This window comes from Anser brachyrhynchus (assembly GCF_964034855.1).
Source record: "Anser brachyrhynchus genome assembly, chromosome: Z".
Classification (NCBI taxonomy): Eukaryota; Metazoa; Chordata; class Aves; order Anseriformes; family Anatidae; genus Anser; species Anser brachyrhynchus.
Genome location: NC_137697.1, coordinates 77,459,744 through 77,481,233, shown reverse-complemented (window position 1 = coordinate 77,481,233; position 21,490 = coordinate 77,459,744). Strand labels below are relative to the sequence as shown.

Below are 21,490 nucleotides of genomic sequence, written 5' to 3'. Positions count from 1 at the left end.
GGAGTGGTTTTTGGAGCATGTGTAGGCATATTGTCAGGGTACAGGGAAATGCTTGTACTAAGACTGCCTGTTCTGCAATGGTTTGGAGCACAAAGTATTTCAGTATTGAGGTTTATAAATTGATTATTGTTTGCAGCACATATACAAAACAATACCGTGTGCGGTGTTACGAATCCCTTTGACAGTCACCAGTTCCATTTCTTTACATTTTTGTAGTTACGTTCAGAACTTTCTCCCAGTCTTAATTTATCAGTCTCTGTGTATTTTTCCAGTCATCTAAAGCCACCTGAGGACTCAGACTGGCACCAACATTAATGATGGTCACAGTCAGTTCTGCGCAACTTCCCCACCTGCCAGTTCCTTGCCTTCAAAGTGGTCTGCAGCTTGTGAAATGGTTAGCACTTTGTCCAAAACATTCTTATTTAAAGGTGGTTTTAGGACGTGAGGCACTCAAGGTACATCAGCAGACAGAAGTGCTGCCTACGGCAGGCATCTGACGACAAGCCTCGACCTCTTTCCTTAACAGCCTGCGGTGGGGAGTGGACACCCTTCAGTCTGACCAGGTCATGGAGTTTAGGTTGCCTCTCCTTGTGCCACTTGCAGCTTCAGAGCCGATTATCACAGAGCTATTCTGATCCCATCGGGTTACAGAGTCCATTATTTTTGCCATTTCTTGTGTGCTTGCACCCTGCGTTTTATTTGCCATTGAGTGCTAAAACGCTGTTGCTTCTTGAAAACCTGGTCTGCTTGCCCTGTTCAAACACAAGCGTTGAGTGTCTCAGAGTGGGCGATCAATAATAACAAAGCCATGAGATACATGAAGTACTAGTCTGCAAACTGAGCTACGCAGAATTTGAGTAAAATAGATGTAAACACTGAGGTTTTGCAAGATGTGCAACGCGTCAGCAGGCTGGACTGGAGAAGGAGAAGGCAGGATGTCCTCAGTCCAACAGACAAGTAGCTCAGAGTAGAATTGGTAACATAAAATAGTGGTGTGTTCTGGGGCTATTTACTTTGCAAAATTCACTTCTTAAGTGTATCAGTGGATAAATATATATATATATAATAATTAAAAAAAAAAGCCCATCCTGACTGTGCACAGCTGGGGTCAGCCAAACTCCCCATGCCACAGCCGTACCTGGCTCCCCTGCAGCATTGCTCCCAGCCACCCGGGGTGACTTTGCAAGAGGGTTTTGGTCCTGGAGCCATACCTTGATGCCAGATGTGTTACATTCTGCATGGGTGCCACGTCTCTGATGTTTAATTGCTGTCCTGCCACGTGGTCTGGGTGTGTTTTTTGTCCACCGGCTGCATGAGCCAGATGGGGCTGCGGAGCTGGTGAGTCTGCAGGAGGAGGGTTGTAATAAAAAACACTTTGGCAAAAGCTTTCAGGTGGTCCATCTGTAGGCTTTTTTATGTTTTTGTCTACAGCTGTCTGCTCAGCTCTGCCATCTCAAGTGGCTCTTGGTTGCAATGTAAAAGGCACAGAGAAAACAAACCTTCCTGAATCAGAAAGGTCAAGAGGAAATCCAGTCTGACAGAAGGGACGGGGCTTACGCTGTCACAATATTGAATCATGGAAATGCAAGCCTGGAAGGGACCTCAGGTGGCATATCTCTCCCTCAGGACACAGAATGATATAGCCATAGCTTCTCTGCCAGGTGCTTGTTTATGTGTAGGTCTTTATCCAGGCCAGCACCGGAGCCCAGCATGCTTCGCTGGGGACAGAAGTTGCATGGACCCATCCTTGGCATCTCCTCACCGTAATCCTCTTCATTTCTGTCACCCTACACTTGCTCACCCATCAGGGCCGGTGCCTCCTGATGACAAACCTCAGCCTTCAGAGGTGCCACCAGCTGCCTCTGGGACATGCGTGGAAGCTAGCTTGCCTGAACGTGCCCCAAGATTTCTCTGTGCTTTGCCTCCCCATCCCTAAAGCAGGAGTGCTGCTGCTTAGTCCTGTAAATGTGACCCAGGCTGTGGGACACTCAGATTTTGTGGAGACGAAGGCATATGCAAACACGAGACAGAAAGAGCCAGAGCGTAGAGAATCTGTTTATTTTAGCTGGGATGTTTCTTTCGGAAGGAGGAGCCACATTTGGAAAACAGCTTTAGCAAAACCACAGCCAGCTGCTGTGAAAACGCCATCTGAAGTTTGTTGGACAATTACAGGAGAAGGAAGAGGGAGATCACAGTGCTGTCACTTCTGGTGACAGGAACATGCAAGGTGAGAGGATCTGTCCCTGGCGGTGCTGGCGTTATGGTTCTGTTGTAGTGGAACCGAAACATCAAAAGTGGTTGGAAGATGTGTAACCTGTGGCAGTCCGTAGTATTTACAAATGAGAAACTGAATAAGTATTTACTACTATGATCATTTAAGGCAAACAAGTAAACCATGTGATACCCTTTGAAACAGCAAAATAGAAAAAAATTTAAAAATCTATAATTTTAATCAAAAGTTTGTTTCAGTCATTGAAATTCTGTTATTGCTGCTTACAAACATTAAAGTCAATCAAAACATCAGTAGCCTGAAAGATCAATATTTTTAATATGTTTGCATTGCAGTGCTGCAGATTTTTGGCTAATGGATCTCACCCATATTGATTTCCATGGGAAATGTTAGTCTGATACTGAAATAATTAAAAAAAAAAAAAAAGCCAGGGATTATTGGTTTGGAATTTTGAAGGAGATAGAAGTATAAAAATTGGTTATTGACTGAATTGCTTGGGGTGAATGAACCTTGGGCACTTGCAATAAACTTGTAGCACAGAGTCATTACTGAATACTACCTTAGTCCCTTAAACCTAAAATCAGTCAATAACCTATTATAACAATGCAAATTGTGGTGAAATAACATAGTGGGTCCTTTTCAAAGCAGCAGGATATTCATAAGCATCTACATACATACATGGATGGATGGATTAAACAACCTCTGCAACATGCACAACAGCAGCTGATTTTCAAGTTTATTTTAATGCATCGGGTTTATGTTGGTGTGAATGCGAATGGCTTGAATTGAAGTAATTGTTTCAAATAAGATTAATGGCTTTGCAGCTACTAAAATGAATAAAAGTATAGCAAAATGCTATGTACAAATATACAAAATGCTGTATACAAATGCATAAACAAATGTATTCAATACTGTCCCAGTTCTGGGCAAATGCTGTTTTGTTGGTTTTGTGGTTTTGTTTGTTTGTTTGTTTTTGTTTTTGTTTTTGTTTTCCTATTTATTCCATTGCAGGGGGGAAAGGCAAAAGCAGTGACCAGCCTGAACCAGCAGCTGGAGCGGGTCTGTGCTCACCCCCCGTCCCACTGCTGTCCCCCCTGGGTGTCCATGCTTTTTATTCAGCCCCTTCTTCCATAAGCATTATTATTTCGTTTACCTAGCATGTTCATCTTCTTTTAGGAGAGGATTCTCCCTTTTTTTAAGAGAGGATTCTCCCTGGGAATCCTGTCTCTGTGGCACCTGGGCATCACGATGGTGAAATAAATCAGTTCTCTGTTGCGGGATATCCCCTGCATTCCCAGCCAGGAACTGGATGACCTTACCTGAAGTCAGGCAAGGCTTTACTGGCTAGAATGCTAATTTTTATTCACAGTTAAATGAAACACCTAAGCAAAGCGATGCCTTTCGGTTCCTGGTTTAAAAATGATCTGAGCCTCTCTTTTGCTCTGCGCTGGGGACTAATAGCTCGAGTGTTTCTGCTAAAAGTAGGCACTGCGGTGTGCAAGTTGTCGAGTGAACTGTATTTTCACCTGAGCTGTATAAATATTTAACACGTATATACTAACACAGTGGTGATAACTCGGTGCCTGTGATAATGTGGAAAAGAGAGGTCGTGTTTATATTTTACTATTAGAAAATTTCATCCATGGACGTTTTCTGATTTCTTCTCCCTGATATATTACTCTGATCATACCTGGCAAGGAACAAAGTGGGCTGCGCTGCCGCTGTGTGCTTGGGTCAAAATTTGGGGAAATTCTCTACATGAGCAGCTCAGCAGAAAGCTGTTGAGGTGGGATCAATAATCGGAGCCTGGGTTTAACTACAGATGTCTGACAACAGGCAGGTTACTGCATCCTGCTGGAGTCTCGATGGACCAGCACCATTTGGGAATAACTCTTAATGAAGTCTAAAATTTCTCAGTAAACTTGTTAATAGGAGTCTCATCGTTGGGAAACTACCTCTGTAGTTACTCTTCAAGTCACGTAATTTCTGAATAATTAACATCCTCCTGCTTGCTGGAGCCGTGTATTTAGGACAGGGAGATGCTGGCGCTGCAGGTGCCGGTCCCATGACGCGGGTCCAGCTCCATCTCTGCCACTGTGTGGGACCCCTAACGTCTGCAGGACCGTGCAGGAGATGGGCTGGTTTTGAGCCCTTCCCCTTTTCATTTTTCCTGGACTGGAATAGGTTCCACTTTTTAAAGCTTCTTCACAGTTCTCATTGTTTTCCAGGTTGAGATCAGGGCAGCATTTCAGAATAAAGCTTTCCAGTGCTGCATCCCAGACCTGCTGAAGCCTGCCCATGTTCTGTCATCTCAAAAGGCCTGGTAGAAAGATGAGGAGTGTTTCCAAAAAAACGAGAAGTGAGGGAAGATAGTGTCTCTTGTCAAAATCACTCTTTCTCATGGCTTGGAACTTCTTAAACTAACTAATAAAAACAATGGTTTTGCCTTTCTTCCTCATCTGAAGCAGAGATTAAGTATGTGCAGGGAGGGACAGTGATAAAGGGAGATGAAACCTCCTCCATGCCTAGAATTTTAATTTTTGTCTTTTCATAGTGGGGGAAAAAAGGAAAAGGTTTAAAAAGGAAGTATAAGTAACAGTGGGTTTCCCCACATGTTTTTAGCACGGTTGTCTCACCCTGTGGAATTCAGAACAGAGAGAAATGTTTGAGGCTTAGGATATTCCCTAAAGAAAGCAAACAAAAACATCCAAAAAAATCAAACAAAGCTATGTGTTTTTTTTTTTCCAAAACCTATGTAAAAAAGATCAAACATTATAAACTGGGAGTTGCATAACAAGAGAAATTACAGGGGATCTCAGGTAAAGTTTAAATGATGCAGGACTAAAGGGGAACAAAACATCGATGGCAACTTGATGTCCTCCTCAGAGCTGAAGCAGGAAGGAAGAGGCAGATCTGGAGCTGGTGGAGCTGTCGCAACCAGGTCAGGGCTGGGAGAGGGCACAGAGGGAATTTGAAGGCAGGTGCCTTTCAGCCCAGCCTGCACAGGTCCCTTCCCTACAAGGGCTGCAAGCACAGAGACAGAGACCAGGTCCCTATAAAAGCACACCAGCAGTTTTCCTTCTGCGTGCTGTATCTCACTGTATTTTGGGGCAAGCAGCCTGAACAGTTACCCTGGAAGTATCATTTTTTTGGCTGGGAAATATTCATACAGAGAAAGGACCTGAGCACCGGGCTGCAGACCCCTCGCAACAGGTTTATGGTTCAGTTGTAGCTCAGCCCGGACCCTTGATTTATGGCCATGTCCCTTGGCTTCTCTGTTTTGTGCCCATTGCTTTGCCTCCACGTGGCACAGTCTGTGAGATGGTTCAGGAGAGATCTCTCAAGTTTATGTGCCGGGGTATGTTGCTACACCTGAGCCTGAGGCATTAAGCACTTCACTGCTTTTGCTTTTTCTCATTCAGAGGAAAGAGGCCAGAGTGGGAAACTGCAGAATCACAGAATTATTGAGGTTGGAAGGGACCACTGTAGGTCCTCTGGTCCAAACCCCTGCTCCAGCAACCAGCTCACCCCAGGAAGGCAATTGTGAACTACATGTAAGCATGAGTGAGCTGTCAGAGAAGGCGATGGGAATAACCCATTCCTACGTCCAGGTGTGATGGGATGGCCCGGACAGAGTCCTGAGCACAGATTCCCACACCCCGAGTTGAGGATGCAGCCTGTTCATGCAGTAAATTATCAAATTTAGCATTGCAGGATTTTAGCTTCACAACTGGCCCTGACTTTAATGGGCATTGTGTAGCTAAAACTTTAAGTAGTGTTACACAGTTCGGAGGTATTCTCCTAGAAAAAATAAATTAATGGCATTTTTTTGCCTCTATTTACTGAGCTCTGTGATCATAAGCTGAACTGATCCTAATAGAGGAGGTTGTTTAGATAAGCTGGTGGTTCAGTTACAAAGATAATACAAGCTGCAATGATTTCAGAAACAAAGTAAAAACCAAAGGTAATAAAACATATAGAACTGCTAAAATATGGGGTTCTTCACAGAGCAGCAAGACAGTTCTTTTTTTCTCTGAGTAGAAGCTTGTTCCTCAGCATGGCTTGAAATAGATGTCTCAAATCTGTAATCTGATTGTATAGGCTACAGGAAAAATCCTCTACTCAGGTACACCGTGTCTGCATGAACACAAATAATGAGCAGGAGCTGGTGTGTCACAGAGTCAAAGACATTTTGCCTTGAGTTTGCAATTACTTTATTATTCATCATGCAGAAGTTGCATAGGTTATCCTTGGCGGGTGACATGTATGCCTCATCTGATACAGAAAAATGGATTTTGTTAATTTGAAACTCAGACCAGGACCCAAGGACTTTGAAGAAGTAGCCCAGATTTCGGCCTTTGTGTGGTGACAGCATATTGGCAATCAGAAATACAGCTTTAGAGAGCTGTTCCTTCATGTTTCAATCGTGTAGTTGTGTTTCCGCCACAAAGCAGGAGGTACTCCTTTCTGGTGATGTCACCAGGTACCTTCCAAGCACTGTTACCATAGTTTCACAGTATTTGTGTCTGTTTTCAAGATTAGAGAAGATCACTGAGCTGGTTTAGCTTTTTATTTATAATAACAGTATTTCTCTTATTAGTCTGCAGGTAAACTATGATGGAGATTGGCTTGTTCTTAAGTACGGGATTTGGAAAACTAAAATATTTTCTGTGGCCCCAGTTCAGGAAAGTATTTGAAGCATGGTGCCACGGGATGCTGGGCACCAATGCGTCTCATTGAATTTAATACAGATCAGGGATGTTTGGCATCCTGCAGAACTGAATCATCCATCTAATACTTTGAATATAGTACATACTGAAATCTGGGGAATTCAGGCCCGCTGGGATGAATCGTGAAATCTGTAGGCTTCAGTTACTTGTATACCCTTGTATATGCAAAGTAGTTAATTCTGCATGTAATTGATAATTTCCTGCTGTATGACATACTAGTACTTTTGTAATGAAGTCTTCCAGGCAGGTAGTTTTTGTATACCCAAGTAAGGCAGCTCTAAAATAGGGAAGCTGTGTTAGTTCACTGGATATTGCTATTGTTTCTGCAGAAAAAATGCAGAAAAAACAGCAGCTCCATGACACTTGGGCAGTCTTATGAGCCTGTCCAGCAGTTAAATTAAAATAGAATTAAATAAATTAAAATAAATAAGCAAATACCTTAAAGTAAATAAACAAAGTGTATAGACGTGGTATTAAAGCAATAGAGTATAACTTTTCGAACTTTCTGATAAGTTTTGGAGAGGCACCAGCTCCCTTTAAAAAGGAGGTTAGAGGCAGTATGCAGTGGTTGTACAGGAGCCTTGTTTTGCAAAAATGCCTCCAGAGACACGGGTGTCAGCATACCTCCCCTTTTCCACCCCTCTACCTCCCTCTTTCTGTCATAATGGAGGAGAAATTGGTTCCGAATGTGTTTTCTTGACCCCCTACTCCATACATGTTATCACCTAACCTTAAATGATGTTTCTACAGTCTCGCCTGTATTTACAGTAATTATATGCATAATGTAGCATATTATTGTCTGGACTTCCTGTTTAATCAGTACAGAGCTTCTTACAAGTGCAGCTGAAAAGGGCAAACAAAATTAAAGCTTTATATACCAAAACAAGTTTGATTTGCTAAGCTCCCAGCATTCCAAAGTACACAGATTTGTTCCACCAAGTTTTGCGATGGCTTGCAGATGGGCAATGATTAATCAGAGAGCTAACTGTGAAGTAGTTTGCAATTAAACTGGAAAGCTCTGAAGCATGCTAATTGAATCAGAAAATTAGAGACACTGAGCAGTAATTGGCTATTTCTCATGCAGCAGGTGCCAGGCCACTCATCTGTGGAACAAGGTATTTAAGGCGCATTAGCACTAGTAAAAATACTTCTTGATATGGAACAGTTAGATTTTCTGCTCATTTTCACCATGGATGTCAAAACACACAGCTGTGATGTCTAGTGCTCACAGTTCATGCTGTAAGAGTTTGGGCAGGGTGGTCACAAACCTGTGTTCATGCACTATTTTTAATCAGATTGAAGTTGGGGTGCCTGGGCACCTTCCTGGTCGTGGCAGAACCGCAAATCCCTCCTCTGAGTTTGTTTTTATGTGTTTTTGTTTGTTTGTTTGTTTTTTGAACATAGCTGGACGATTTTACCAGCAGCAGCTGACGATCAGGTGCTAGGGACTCTTTCCCCAGCGCCCCTGTTCCTGCTCCGCGGGACGAGGGCGTGAGCACCCCATGCAGTACTCTGCCCCCAGACCTGCTGAAAAAGCCGAAGGGGCATTTCTGTGTGTGCTGGTTATAGATATAAGTGTCAGCAGAGTGTGGGCTGCCACAGTCCTGCGACACCATGAGTGGGACGCAGTCACTTCTGTTTCATTCTTCCACGGGTCTTAAAAAAATTACAAGTTTCTAGTTGAATATTAGTTGAGGGCATCAACAGTATAAATCTAATACTGCTGTGAGCTTAGTAGATGCATAAAGCCAATTCATATCATGCCTCAGCGTGAGTTTATATCTTCTAATTAGTACCACCATTTTATAGAGAGCACACGCAATGAAAGTTTGTTTCCCGTGCCAACAGGGACCGGAGCACATACAGTAGTAGTGCTGTAGCAGAGTGATGGTGCCGTATGAGCACAAACGGCTTGTAGCCTGAGCAGTAGGTAACCAGAAAAGAATGGGATTTAATAAGTGAAATGGTGGAGAGTTTTTACAGAGATATAACCATTTTCAAATTAGACTGGGTGGGGCGCATGATTTCTTTCTTCGTAACTAATTAGAGCTTGGTATGCTTATTAGTGAATAAAAAAAAGGTATTAAAATAGAAATGCACTGCATCATATTACTTTGAGTATCGAGAAGCAGAACATTACAATATTCAAATGCTAATCATATCACTTAGCAGATGACTGCAGAAAGTAGTGTATTTGAACTGAGACATAAATTATAAATTGTAAACAGTGCATAGGGGATATGTTATAACTGTGTCTCATTTAAATTAAGGCAGAGAGTTTTCTCTGAAGCAGATTATGTGCCTTCATTAAGTTTTAAAGTCCCCTCTATAATGTTTTATTAAGATGGCTTGGCACAGTGTTTCCCAGACTGGATGTTAGCAATGTGCACTGGTGGAGGCAGCCGCAGCGGCGGCGGTTCAGGTGCCTCGATACGCTCCTGCACACTGTCCAGCCGAGGGATTACGCTTGTACAGCGGTGGCTTTTGTGTCCCGCACCCCTCCCCGAAAATCCTGGTGCCTTTGCTTTCTTTACTTGAAAGCAGCTCCAGAACATTTACATGATCAATGTTTGTTGCTGGAGGGATAAAGTTTGTTCTTCCATGGACAAGTGAGAACATATTGATCATTTTATTCTATTTGCTATTTCTAAATTCAATATACCTCTGGAGTCGATAAGCGAGATCGAGAGCATATTCTTTTTTGTGTGTGCCTGCTTGTAGCTTGTTCTCAAGATCCAAGATACATTTTTGATTAATCACGAATGCTCTGGGGTCATGGAGAGCAAATGTGTTTGTGGAGTGTCAGGTGATGCTGTCAGATAAATGTCTTAAGCTTAGCCAGGGTTCGTGCCCCAGCTTTAGGCTGTGCCAAATGTCTCCCCTTGTTGAGGAAGATAACAGCTACACTGGAGGTGACTGAGCTGTTTGTTCACAGAAAGGGCTGACCTTGCCACATGGGGCTACACTCAGGTGAAAAAAAAAAAAAAGGAAAAAAGAAAAAAAGAAAAAAAAATACACTGGAGATGTTTTAATTGAAACTTGAGAAACCCCAACTTTCTGTGGCACCCCCATGCGACTCAACCCAAGTGATTCCCGCATTGCCCAGCCGTGGTGCTGCTGGTCTGGGCTGTGTCCCTGTCCCCAATGAGGCTGGTGGTACCAGGGTGCTTGCGCTGTGGCAGAAAAGCAGGCAGAAGCCCTCCGGGCAAAAAGAAAGGCTCCCAGGGGCATCCGCAAGGGCAGCTTCACGTTCGGGTTCTCAGCGTCCCCAGTGAGCTCCTGGCTTGGCGAGGGGCAGCCGCGGAGGGAGGTTCAGCAGTGCCACCCCTTGTCCATGGCGGGCTTTTGGAGTCAGGCGCTGCTCATCAGTAGCAATTTGGCCTCCAAAACGAGTCAGAAGAGGTAGATAAGGAGTAGTGACACAATTGCTGAGCTAACACCTGGAGAGCGCTTTGTACCCAGGCTGTTTTGTAGTGCTGAAGGCAAAGAGAAGGATCATATGGTAATGCATAAATAAGTGAAAGCTCCCAGGGCTACTTGTGGGCATCAGTTGCAAACCTCCTCGAATCGGGGCTTTCTCTCCCTGCCATCTCCCTAAAAACATTTTTGTTCTTTGCTCCAAAGATGATGCTCCACTTTTCCTTTCCTCTCAAGAAGTTCATACTGTCATGGGTAAATCATCGGGGCTAATTAGACTCAATAATGCTGCAAAAAAAAATCAAAAAAAGATATAACACATCTGTCATGAACTCCCACCAGATCTCTTGGAAATGAGACATTTTTAATATTTTATGTTGAACACAAAATATCTTGAGGAAATGGTTTTATATGCTGTGTACTAAAACAAAACCTTCAGTGTCAAATGAGTAATACTGTCTAAGCAGCCCCTTGAATGCTGTTATTTCAGATCTCACCACTCTTAAAATATGAATTTCATTTTAATAAAATGTACTCTGTATTAAAAAAAAAAAAGTTTTAGGAAATAATGAAGAAAGTCCAATGTATGTCTGACTGTAAAACTGGTAACGTCTGTTCCTGTATGAGGTAGCACTCCAGGCTTCAAATAAAATTTCAGCCTTACAAACCCAGAGTTGTTTTTTTTTGGTGAGATCTTTTCAGCAAACATCTAAATCAAATTAAACGCAAATATTTTGCACTTTAAACTAATTTTAACTAAAGCTCTAGCTGCTTTTGTCCTGAAAATACCTGTCTTCCTTAAAACAATATTTAACATTGACGTTTGAGTCATGTTCTCCCAGTGCATGTCAACAGTTAAATATGTCTGCCATGCCTACAAGGGGGACAGATGATGCCTGTGAAAACTTCATGCAAAAGTTGGGTAAATCCCTGTTTTGTGTTTATCCTTGGTGGCAAGTCACGGATTAATAAAAATACTTACCTGAATGACAGGAAAATGCACTTATTCAAATTCTGTAAATCCCAACAAACTGCTAAATCATTCATTTAAATACCTAGCCTGAGATATGTTTCTTAAATGTATCAGTAATCCTTATTAAACAGAGAAGCATGCCCTGCTTGGCACATTGCAAATATTCCTATGTTATGGCCGCATTATTTGGGACATACAAAAAAAACTCTTATCTGTATATATATGTGTATATACATATATATATATGACTGCCCTGAGGCTCTGCTCAGCTGGAAAGGCAGGGCAGGAAAGGTGAATGAAGAAGTAAAATTATCGACAGAATTAAATCAAAGAAAAAACAGAAGTCTTTATCAGCAAATTTACCAGTACGGATTTGCCTAAGATCTGCTGCAAACTGTTTATTGACCCAGGTCCTGCCTCAAGTTATTCTTTCCAGGGGTTGCAGCATTACTTGGGATATTAAATATTCAGATTAGCCCACCCAAATTATGAATTACTTTTTGATTGTTTCTTCCTGGTCCTGTCCTTTTTTCTTTCTGGTTTGCAAATTGTCTAGTTGAGTGTGAACTCCTTCAGCAGCTGCTGAACTGGACTGTAGACAGCTAGTTGTAGGAGAGACCACATTAAAATTTAGATGGTTTAGGCACTCTTCTACAAATGAATTTCTCACTCATGTAAAAAAAAAAATAAAAAATTATTCATCCTTAGAAGGCAGCTCAGAATAACTTTTGCCCACTTACCTACTTGGACGTTGTCCGACAAGCAGTTACCTTAGCAGGGTTAATCCAGGAGATGAGTTTTGCCTGTAGGGTGCACAGCTTGGGTGCTTCGGGCCAGACAACAATGAGGTCCTCCAGCCTTTCCTGAGGCTTTTCATTATCAGTATGCTCTGAGCTTCACAGGCAGCATCCACTTGCCCTATTTTTTAACGATGTTGTATTAAGTGCCATCTCATTGCACTTGTGTCTTAAAGTTCATGGTCTGCTTCCCTTAAAAATAGTGTTATTTCAGTGCACTGCTGGCTTTTAGACATGAAGAGAAGATAAGACTGTGTTCCTTGTAGTCAGAATGTAACTTTAATGCATCCTACATGGGAATTAATATTTGTTTGTAACTCAGCACGTTAGTAGGGGCAAAAGATATTTGCTTCACTACATCTAGACACTGTAAAAAAAATGTTGAGCAACTATCTGTAAAAAAAAAAAAAAATCACTTAATAAATCTAACCAAGGGACTTTGAAAACAAGCTAAGGCAGAGCTGTGCTTTAAGTCCCAAATAAGTGTCAGCTAAGTTGGGCTCACAGAGGAAGTGTCTTATTCTCTCAGTAGCAACGTGAGGGACCTCTCTTCCCACCTGGGACTCTGGCAGAGTCTGCTTTTCTGCCAAATGAGAAAAGGCACAAGCTTCCCTTCAGCTCGTCAAGGCTAGTGAAGGCAAAGCAAGAACATGCACTCACAGGATGGAAAGATAAAACTATGTGGATGTGAGCTGGCAGAGCGGGGGCTGACACCTTGCACTGGTTTGGACTGAAAGCATGGCTTTGACCTCTTTCCATGAGCTGGGATGGACGGTCAAGACTTGATCTTTCCCAGAGGTGAACGCAAAGTGCCAGCCTCCTCTTTGTGCTGTGTTTGCTGGGGAGGAGTTCAGAGCTTCTGCTGGTGCCTGCAAAAGTGATTTCTTGACAAGACTCACAGGGTGCAAGCCACCAAAAGAGGTTTCCTCCGTCAACAGTGATAGAATAACATCCTTCTGCCACGTGATGTAGCATTCAGGTAAAGCCCAGGCTGTTTTTTTAACTGTTTCTTCCCCTTACCTCCTCACTACCTCGTTTTTCTAGCAATTTTCAGATGGCCCTGTTAAGGGAAACCAGTGGGTTTTAGGCAGAGCACCACGAGCCTCAGCTATTTGGGATGCCTGGTCCACCTTGCCAGGGGTACCTGGGCATCTGACCTCCTGCCCTTAGGACGTTTGTGGTAGAGACACTTCCCTGTAAACCACTTCAGTACGTGTCCTGCCCAGCTGCTTATTTAACTCGAGACAGGCCAGTGTGCTTAGACACAACTTCACTTCATCAGCGCCCTCCACTCTAATTCTGCGTGACAGCCAGCCCTGCTCCCAGCCCTGCTCCCTGCCCTGCGTCAGTTTCCCTGCTGGGGGACCTTCAGGGGCATTTTACAGGCACCCAGGTGGCTCACCTGTGCTACGGCAAGAGCAGAGACGTCTGACACTAATCCGGCTTCCAGAAAGAGAGCTGGCAGTCACATTATGCAGTGTAATATACAAGAGAAAAGCAGTGGTCAGGTACTGTCGCAGCCCGGCTGTATGGTGTGATAGCGGTTGTCTGAAGGACCAGCCGACAAATTATTCTGACCCTTTTGTAGGCATCTCAGCAGAGAGCTGTATTGAGGAATTTCTCGGAAGTTAATCAAGTGGGTCTGCAGGAATTTATGAAAAACACTGCACAAATCTGGCGCTTGAAGAATTGTGTGACGGGCTGACCAAAGGCAGGAGCGAGTATGAGAGGAGATGAGTGGGCCAGGAAGCAGGTCGGACGGCCACGTGTGTCTGTCTTCGTTAATTAAAGTGCCCGAGGATGGTCCAGAGTGCTAGGATGCATCTGCCCATGCTTTTGTGCTCCTCAGACCACTCCTGGTGCCCGAGGAGGCCAGCTCGCCAGCCCTCAGCCTGCCTGAGTCGGGGTTGGCCTGAGGGGACTGCATGCAGGGAACGCTTGGTGCCAGTGGGACCTGGTGCCCAGCAAGGTTCCTGGGGCTGTTTGTCAGCACAGGCAAAGCCCGTGGGTTCTGGAGGCAGAAACAGTGACCTGAAGTTCCCTGTGATCAAGAAAGCAGAGCCAGTAAAGGATGAAAAGAGAAAAACAGCACGCTACAACGAAGATCTTCACGGCGATGTCCAGGAGGAGTGCCTGCAGGGCCTGAGGTCATTGGCAGGACAAGACGAGAAGGCATCATGGTGACTGTGGTGAGCCTGGGCAGCACTGCTGGTTTAACAAACAGGGCAGGGTTGGCTTTAGAGGTTTATTACACAATGGCAGCAGCCAACGTGGGCCACGAGCAGGATCTGGAAGCAGCGCCTGCCCTGTAAGCCCGGCAGGTGACATCTCCAGTGGCTGCGAAAGGACCTAGCAGCCTGGCTTGGAAGGAAAGTTGGATGGTGGTGAGCCCCTGGACAGGGTGAGAGGGGAACAAGAGCCTGGGAGCTGGCGGTGAGGAGGGGTCAGAAGCAGTGTGTAGGGTGGAGAAGGAGCGAGACCAGGCAGGAGAGCGCTGCAGCACGAGGGGAGAGCAGGGCATTGGGGAGGGAGCACGTCCACCGCGACTGGGGCCAGGGTGGCAGAGGGACAGCGCCCGCTCTGGGAAATGGGGGAGGGCATAAGGCTTGGAGAACAATAAACCACATTTTATATGGATTTTTACCTTTGTTTTTGGCGTCCGTTAAAGACGTACATTTAGGGACGTAAACACAACTCTTTCAGAGCTGAATTTCTTATTATGATTATGTAAATGTTGCAAGTTGATTAAGTCTTTGTAGTTATGTTTTGGCTCATAGCAACATCTTTATCAGCAGCATAATTCATACTGTAGCAGTTAGTATGACACTAGAGAGAAGTATCAGTTTATTTCTTAGAGCTAATTGGCTTCACTACATAGTTCAAAAATCATTGGCATCTAGTCAAACCATACTCACAGAAAATGTACCACACTAATAAACGCAGATCTGATGCTAGCAACGTTGGTATTAAATTTAAATGAAGGCATATCCAACCTATATCATTATTTTACACCTGCATATCATCATGTAAATACTAAAACAATTAGACTCAGTAGGTCTGTTTTGTCCATCAGATATATAGGCATAGCTCTCGTAGAATTTTATTTTTTTTCAAAGGCAGAATCAATTTCTGAAATCATATTTTTACTCCTGTGTATCTTGGGAAGCAAGGATGTGTAGCATAAGCATTCTCAGTGATGAGTATGTTTTCAGGAAGATTAAACAAAGATAGGATGGATGTAACCCCAATAAAAGAGTGTAATTGTAGAGAATAGGGGATTTACCTAGGGTATAAAGGAGGAAGACATCTTAGTTTTCATTTTATATTTCAGTTTTGGGTTTTTAGAAGGCAAAGTCATCTCATCAGCCAAACTACTCCTCTGAGCAGTGTTGTTTGGTGGAAGCAGAGCAGTGCACTGCCTCAACAGTAGACCTTCATGTTGTAAAATTTTTAGCTAATTGCCATTGAGAATGATGTCATTAGAGCATTTTGTCAGGGCTGACCGATGCATGCCCCTGGCCAGTCGCTCGTAAGCGTGCCGGTGTCAGTGGTGGCTGCGAGCGGCAGCGCATGCAAGCAGAGCCAAGACCTGAAGTAACCGCAAGGCCTGCACCTCATCAAAATGCATCTTGAATTCCATACCGCTGCCTGCTAAGGTATCTTGTACCATCTCCTATCGGCAGTGTATCTCCGCGCTGTGTGACATTGCCTGCTTTGAGCAGCTCCCCTCTCGGCACTCCTCTGCTCCTCCATGGCTGCCGCCCACGCCAGGCATCCCGCCAAGCATTTCACTGCCCGCCGCCGCTGCCCATGATTCCTGGGCAATCTCCAACCCGGCCACTTCTCCCCACCACGGCAGAGAAAAGGAACGTCTCTGGTGCCTGCTCGGCAGAGAAGGCTGATTCATGTGTAAATTGCTGGTTGCCCTTTATTTGCGGGGTTTGGGGAGAGTACACACACAGATAAAAGGCTCGGCAGGTCAGGGCTGGGTACATGACGGTTTCTGCTGTGGCTGTGATGACAGGGTTGGAGTTGTTGTCAAAGATGATCAGACAGGCTCCGATGCCTTATTTACTCACAGTTTAGTGCGTAAAAATAAATCCCGGCCAAGCGGGAGTCTTTTGCAGCATTGCAGGCCATCAGCACCATCAGCCTCCAGCACCAGGATTTCTGAACACCCTTGTCAGTGTCTCTGAGAGCAGTACCCATGTCTACATACCAAAATGCTTCTCTTTAAGCACTGTGCACTGAGCATCCCCTGCCCTGGTAGGGCAGGCACTATCTGAGCATAGGCACAGCGCTGCTGAACTCTGGCATCAGGGACGGGGGCACCGGCTGCGCACCGAAACCCTCGTGGAACTCAGTTTTGCATCCCCGTAGTTCCCTATTAAACAGCTCTCTGAGTCTTCCAGCACCCCGTGTTGTGTCTCATTTAATAACGTAGTTATAATATATTTGTCTACTTTACAACTGTATTTGTATTGGCATGTGAAGTGTGCAGCAGCTGGGAGCTGTGTGGGGGTGGCAGAAAGTTATTTGATCTACAAAATCAGTTACCTGTCACTCAGTTGCCTTTCACTGAAACATAATAAAGAATCATTATGGGCCTATTAGCAGTACTGATGTAAATGCATTTTACGTGCCATTTTGAGATCAACAGTTACCCACACTAAAGTCAAGTTGTTAAGCACAACCTTCTTTGTTCCAGGCAGCAAATCATAAATAAGGCAGGATATTATTAAGCTTATGAAATGTAAATCCAGGACCCTCCAGAGGGTCCGATCTGTCAGGTCAGCTTCAGCGTTGGCACTGAGGGCTGTCCTTCCCTGGAACAACCAGGAGGCAACCTCATCTCTGCTAGCGTACCGCCACCTACTTCGTATGCGCGCGGATGTGTTATGAATGCTTTTTAAGAGGCTTTTGTGGGGAAGAAAAAATCAAGCCTTTTAATATATTTTAAAAACATGAAATTAAATGGCTCAGACTGGATTAGGAGAGTGAGGGTATAACTTGTTGCACGCCAGTTTTATACCTCCCGTGAGAATTCTCTTCTTTTTCATTGTTATTAACTATATCACATTTTTGTGTATAATATTGATGCTATTGAAATCACTTAACAGCTTTATTTGCCAGAGATAACCTGTCTAAAAAAAGAAGGTTGTTAATGCTAATATTTTGAAATTCACCTCACATCCCTTGTTACTCTTTTAGTTATTTAAATTCCATTTTGAAAATTCCCACACTGTTTCAGAACCTGATTCATCTCGATCTCACTGCCGCAGCTTGGAACACCTCTCCTCAAAGCCACCCATAAATGCAGTTTTTGCTTCTTTTAGTGGATTAGCCAGGCCCTGAGTGCCCCACACCAGGGTTGGGAAGAAAACATGGAATGTGGGGTAAAGTCGGTTCTTCAGAGGTCTGTTTTACCTACTCCTTAATGTGGTGGGCAGGATTTTATGGCCCCGCAGCCAGCAGTCGGTCAGACAGCAGAGGGGTTTTCACAAGCCATCCGAGTTGCTTCTTCCAGACCTTGTCTGGTGGTGCCAACACTGATCAGCCTCGATTTAAGTGGACTAATGCTGGGTAAAGGCTGTGTTGTTAGCCGTGAGCCTACCTGGCCATACAGCATCCTTACCTCAAGCACATTGTTGCAGCCTTGTCAGCATAAAAACAAGTTTTCTGAAAGGTGCACTGGTAACCTGCTCTCCAAAACACTCCAGAGAGTTAGTACTTTTTTTTTTTTTTTCCAGTAATATCAACCTGTGTGTACAGTAACAGAAGTGAAATATTTGGCAGTTCTATGTGTATACAAATATGCTTCATGTATATAAGTACAGAGCACAGTACACAAATATACCATTTACTTAATATAAGCAACAACATTCTGTGGCAATTTTCCTAAGAATATATTTTATACATCTGTGAAGATATATATATGATATAATTATATGACAAATAAAAATATTTGAAGGTAGTGAACAGATTTGTTTATATGCATAGTCATTTACTTACCAGGGTAGCTGATCTCAAATGCAGAACTCTTATTTATGTTGTGCCATAAACATATATTTATATACATACAAAACTACACATAACAACTGGGAGCAAATATCAGTGCTAAAAATAAATCTTTAATTCAGGAAACTTTGCCTGTGGCATACATGAGTGCTCTGTGTTAATTTGTGGTGCAGACTGGATGAATACTGCAGTGCAATTAACCAGGTATCTGACTTTCTTGAGTGGGAACCTATGTTGTCTATATTTTCAAGACAAAATTAAGTCTCCTCTGATATGAAGTTACAAGAGGGCAGATTTTCAGATGGGTTTAGCACACATTTGTGCATGAAAAATGTACATACAGTTGCATGCCTGGTTTGTGTTCACAGGCATTGTGATTTATGAGCACAAATAAGTAAATATGCTACAAATTATGTATGCACTTAAACTGCATGGCATTTTAAAATTTGCATGCTATTTGCATGACATTTAAAATCTGATCCCACTGGAGCAGGCCCTGCTACCCAATGGGGAGAAACGAGCAAGAGAGGTCGCAGAGCCAAAATGGCTTTTGGTATCCTTCCCCATTAAGAATGGGGTCATTGCAAAGAGGGAAAATAACTGTAGACATTCATATCTTCAGCTACATACCATTAATTATTAGTAAACAATTATTCTGTGGTTTTATATCTGAATTATTACTTCGAAGAGCAGCATTTCACATGTTGCTCTCTGGACTACTTAATGCCACAAAGAAAGTTTTGTTATTTACTATTATTTTGTGAAGGCACAAAAGGAGCAACAAAACTAATGTATTGTCACAAAGTCAGCATAACAGTAAGTCTTACAGCTGTGCATCTCGCTGCTTTCTAGATTACTCTGCAAATAATAAATCAAATTTCTCCTCAAGGTGACATGTCAGTAATTTCAAATTTGATTAGCTGTATATGAAGGATGTTGATACATTCCTACATGAGCTAATCTTTGATATCTCAGCAGACTGACAACCTTAGCACTTCCAGTGCTCCTCCATGACGGTGTGGCACACTGAAATAACCTTAAGCTACTTAAATCTATAAAACCACAGGGAGCCTGGTTGGGGTGCGGCTCAGCCAGCTTGGCTTTGGCCTGTTCCTCCTAAGAGGATCTGGGGCCTGGAGTTCAAGAATCTCACTGGTTTGGTTTCTGATGTAGTGAACAAAAATGGATGGGACCGAAAGGGTCTGGTTCCTTTCCCCATCCTTCCACACTTCCAGGTGGAGGGGGTGAGCCCTGAGTGCGGGTCCGCACAGGATCGAGCACAGACAACCTTCCCCTGCTGACTTAGAGTCTGGCTCGGCTGCTACAGCACAAAAACCCAATGCCACAAGAGACGCAGTGCTGGTGGAAAGGTGTCCAGGCACAAAACATTAGGTTTAAGTACCATCACCCTAGGTGGATAGTTTTACTCCTGATGGAGCTTCATGGAAGTGCCAGATTTTCAATGGTTCGTAGTCAAAACTTATTACAAGTCCACAGCTCAGGCATTCCTTTTTACAAAAGTGACAGAGAAGAACAGGTTTACATTGCCACTTGTGTAATGATTTGTCTTTATTTTCTTTGAAGGGACTGTAGGGGAGCTCTTTGGATTGCAAAGCTGGCAATTTTATTAAATGAAACAATTTTCCAGTATTTATTTTTAAAGAGGGAAGAGCCTAATTCTTTTAGGCTTGTTTTTTATTCCCACTTCAGATTTTTCACACAACATTCACACACTTTATCCACATTAAGTAAAAACACGTCTTATTTCAGCATTTCTATCATGAGCCCTTTAAAGAAAACACACTGTGCTGCCTGTTACCAGAGAAGCCTGTCAAGTAGTCTGCTGTTCTTAATGACATTACTTCAAATTTAAGGAAAGATATTTAAAGAGGAAAGAAAATGCAAAACCTAAGAACGCTAGTAACACCCAATGACTGTTGCTTATCAAACTAATTTGTGCGTTGTGTAGATTTGGCTTTCTGCAGTATGTTAGCTGCTTGGTTTTTAGCTTTAGCAGGTTAAATAAATGGAACATAGCTGTTTATGAGAGAAATGCCTATGCTAGTGCCCAATTTGCATTCAAGACTGCATACAAAGGGAGTAGAAGAGTCCTCGTCCTGAAAAGACAATGAGCATTTGCAAAGTTTTTACCGAATACTTGATGGCCTGTTACATACCAGGGCACTGTCAGATGGGGTGTATATGTGTGCGTGTGGAAGGAAAAAAGATGTCATTTTCCTTTCTTCATGTCTCCAGGCCCCAGTATGTTCACATGCATTGAAATGTAACAGGTACAGGTAGATGCATAGGATAAAAGACTCACCTGGAATAAAAGATGGTGCTTTAACATTGTGACAGCTTGGAACAGCAAATAACTAGGAGTTCGGGGTTAGCAGATTTTGTACTGCACAGAGCAAACATGGTGTCCCAAGGTGGTGAGCAAGAACTGCTCCTAAGGATAAGTGCAGCAACATCAGCCATTGCCACACCTGGGAGGTACATCGTGATATGGCAGCAGTAAACAAAAAAATGAAGAGTGGTTGATAATATTTAAAAGATACTGGCCATAAAGCATAGATAAAAGTGTGCAAAGTGTGTTGTGTTATCTGGATGATAATATGATGCACAAACAGTGCAGTTGTCATAAATATGCTACTGAACATGAATGCTTATACAGGTGATGGCGTTCTTGGGCAGGTTAGTGACCTTAAAATATGCCTGGCTTATTACAGATTTTGAGTGAGTGTTACGTGCCTGCTTTTGAAACTGAGCCTGTTCGGGCTTGGCAGGACTTGGCAGATTTTCTGTATTGGAGATTGATCAATTAAGTTGCTGTTTGGGGATAACTGATTCTGTGCCTGTGGCTATGTCACCCTTCCTTCACGTCTCATTCAAAGAGTGGCACGATGTTAGCACAGAAAGGTACATGCTAACAGCTGGAGCAAGGAAAAGAAACTGTGTATGGTTTGCACCCCAAAATGCATGTCATGGCATCACACATCATAACAAGTACAAGTTTAGATACATGGATTCTTTCCAATAGGATTCTTTCCGATAGGTTTATCATTAAAACTGTGAGTGCTGTGTTCATGGTGCCCTGTATGACTCTTCATACTGTTTTTTCATTCGTTCATTTTCTTTTTTTACTCTTCTGTTATCCAAACACCCACATAGGTAACTGTTAGCTAAAGCTATGGCAGCGAATTTCGGGATGAGTCTAGAGGTGCATGTGATGTGACTGCAGCATAATACTGCTTTTAGTGTCTGGCCATTCTCGGTTCCAATGACGTATGAAACGCTCAAAGTTTTAATGGGTTAACATTAT

At 43.3% G+C, this 21,490-nt stretch overlaps 1 protein-coding gene across 7 annotated transcripts in view; it reads left to right on the top strand.

Annotated features, from left to right (window-relative positions):
* Nucleotides 1-21,490, top strand: part of ARB2A (ARB2 cotranscriptional regulator A) — a 260,683-nt gene that overhangs the window by 220,553 nt on the left and 18,640 nt on the right. The gene's annotated exons all lie outside the window — the stretch shown is intronic.